Raw genomic sequence first — 3,268 nt, forward strand, 5'->3', positions numbered from 1 at the left:
GCGCTCCAGCTGCGCGTGGCGGCGGAGTACGAGTGGAGGTGCACCGCCCAGTTGGAGGTGGAGAGTTCCACGGTGGCGACGAGCAGCTGCGAGAAGGTGTAGCGGCCGGCGGTGGCGTTGTGGGCGTCGGCGGCCGTGATGATGGCGTAGCAGCAGATGTCCATGTCAGTAGGGTTCGTGTCCAGAGGTGCGAGAGGAGGTGGCGTTGGCCCGTGACGGGGTTGCAGACGCCAAGGAGGAGGTGGGTATCGCGGCGGCGGGGGACACGCTGCATGAGGACGATGCCGCGGCGCGCCGCCAGGGGCACGGCGTAGTCGAAGGAGGAGGTGAGGGCACGAGCCATGGTGCCAGCGTCAAGCCCGAGCGGCGGCGACCGGCCGCGGCCGGGCGCCGCCGGCAGGAAGGAGCAGGCCGAGGCGAGCTCCTGGGCGTCCTGCAAGAAGAAGCCGAGGAGGCCCTGGGTTGGAGACGCTGGACACAGGAGGTCGCGGAGGAAGGTCCGATCGGTGAAGCGGGCAAGCCAGCGGCGGCATGTCGCGGCGAACATGAACAGGTCCTTGACGGTGCCCACGCGGGACAAGACCTCTTGGAGGACGTGCTCCGGCAAAGCCGACATCATGTCCCCGCCCCCGCCCGTGCACCGTCGTCGTCGTCTCTTTGCAGCAGCAACCGCGTCCTCCGCCATGCCTCCCGCTCTCGCTATGTATGCTACTGCTATAGCTGTACGTACGGACGTGCAATGGTGCAGGCGGCGCTTATGGCCGCCTGGAGAAAGAACAAACAACTTTGCGTTCGTTTCGTTGTCGAGGGACGACGACGAGCTAGGTTTATACCAATGTTTTAAATCTCTGGCTATAGCTTCCGCTATCTCCGGCTATAGCTCTTTAAGAAAGATTTAGCTAAATTTTTTCAGGTAAGTTAGCTCCTAGCTGCCGCTATAGCCCGCTATAGTTGGCTATAGCCTACTTTGGGATGTAGAAAGCTAAATGCCTTAGCCGACTATTTAAAACATTGATATATACACACACCAAGGACGGGAGCCGGCGGCGGCGGGGAATCTCAAGATTTTTCGAGATCGAGTCTGAGTCAAAGTTGGATTGGATGGACGGACCCGGGAAAAAAATTCTGCCCGCATACTAATGGTCACCCAGGCGCGCGATGGCATCCACGTGCCCAACCCGAAGTATGCTCACGTTGCCGCGGTGCCGCCGCCCGCCCACCTCTCCTCCGAGCTCAGTTGGTGCCGCCCTTCGCGATCCGGACTGGCTTGCGGCGATGCAAGCTGAGTTTGACGCGCTACAAGCCAACGGGGACATGGACTCTTGTTCCACGGCCGCCACACGCCAACGTGATCACCGCACCGGCAAGTGGATTTTTAAGAACAAGCTTCACCCCAACGGCTCACTGGAGCTGCGAAAGGCACGGTGGGTTGTGCGCGGCTTCTCGCAACGACCGCGCGTTGATTTCTACCAAACATTGTCCCCGGTGGTCAAGCCGACGTCCATCCACACCATGCTCCACCTTGCCACATCGCGCCAGTGCGCCACTGGCCGGTACACCAGCTCGACGTCAAGAACGCCTTCCTCTACGACAACTTGGTGGAACACGTAGTCTATTGTCAACAACCGGCGGGCTTCGTCGACGACACTCGGCCGGATCACGTTTGCCTCCTCTTCAAGTCTCTCTACGGCCTCAAGCAAGCACTGCGGCCGTAGTTTCAACGCCTGGAGGTGCACCTTCGCTCCGTCGGCTTCCTCCCCACTGGCTTGGACTCATGGTTGTCACTACTATAGAAAGGCTTTGTAGAAATGGGATGTTTTTTTGTAGGGGCAGCTCCATCACTAGTTGCTCCTACAGTGGGCGTGCCTAGGTCCCGCTAGACCAGCCGCCCCTACAAATCCAATAGTAGGGACGGCTAGTGATATGAGCCGCCCCTACAGTAGGCGTGCTCGGGTCCCGTTGGATCAGCTGCCCCTACAAATCGAACAGTAGGGGCGGCTAGTGATACGAGCCGCCCCTACAAATGTGTGGATTTGTAGGGGCGGCTCACTCATCAGCTGTCCCTACTGTTTGATTTATAGGGGTGGCTTAATCACCAGCCGCTCCTACAAATGCTCCACGTATAAATGGCTGCAACCCTCTTCTTTCTCCTCGGGTCACTTACTCTTACACGAAAAAAGGTTGGGAGACCTTGGGCACCTCTAAAAAATTGCTCTACTAAGGGGGAGGTTTTGGTCTCAAATCTTTTGGTGAAGAGGTTGTAGAAGGTAAGAAAATACTATTCTGGACTTTTTTTTTGAAGTTTTAGTGGTTGGTTAGTGAGTAATTAGTGTTTTGCTTTCCTCTCTCTTCTATGGTGCTTGAGCCATGTATGAAGGAAATTAGATCAAAGTTTTTAAGGTTCTAGGGTAAATTAGTTAGTTAGTAAAATAAGATTACACCCTTATTTAGTGGATTTTGCTTTATTTTAGTGGACTATTAGTTAGTTTTATGGATGTTTCATATACATCTAGATCTAGAGCTAGGGTTTGATTTTTTTATTATTAATTACATTTTTGCATGAAGGATAGTGTGTAAAATATTAACTGTTGCTAACCGTTGTCTTTAAAATTGTTTGTTATTGTAACTAAGAAATTAAAGTGGAGAATTAAATATATATTTTTAATTACTTATGGCTAAATAGGTCATTAATTATTCTCTAGAATGTTTTTTCATGAAACCGCTAGTTATATTTGTTCAAATAATTATTAATTTGATTCAAGTATATATATATATATATATATATATATTTGTGAATAATTAGTCCTTTATTTATTTTTCTTTGTTTGATGTCCTAAAAGATGGAGTACATGAAGTCTCGGATGTATGGTTCATTAAGATACAAGGCAGGTTCCGTGAAGAAGTAGATAAATTTCTTGAAGCCGCAGAGAAGCATGCAAAGACATTGACACAGAATAAAAATTCAATTATTATTTGTCTGTGTAGCGATTGCAAGAACCATCTCGCATTCAAAGATGTGACGATCATCAGATCACACTTGATTATACGAGGATTTGTTAAAAACTACACAGTGTAGATTCATCATGGTGAAACGGTTGTTGACGACGTTGATCTAGAAGAAGATGACGCCAAAACTCTAGATTACCTGGACCAATATGTAGCAGCGCTTGGTGCACAAATGGCTAATGATTACCATGAGCAAGGTGGCCATGCTAGTGGTTGGGATGGTAACGGCAAAGGTGGTGCCAATAATGATGGTGGAGGACAT

This window comes from Miscanthus floridulus, chromosome 16 (genome assembly GCF_019320115.1).
Source record: "Miscanthus floridulus cultivar M001 chromosome 16, ASM1932011v1, whole genome shotgun sequence".
Lineage (NCBI taxonomy): Eukaryota > Viridiplantae > Streptophyta > Magnoliopsida > Poales > Poaceae > Miscanthus > Miscanthus floridulus.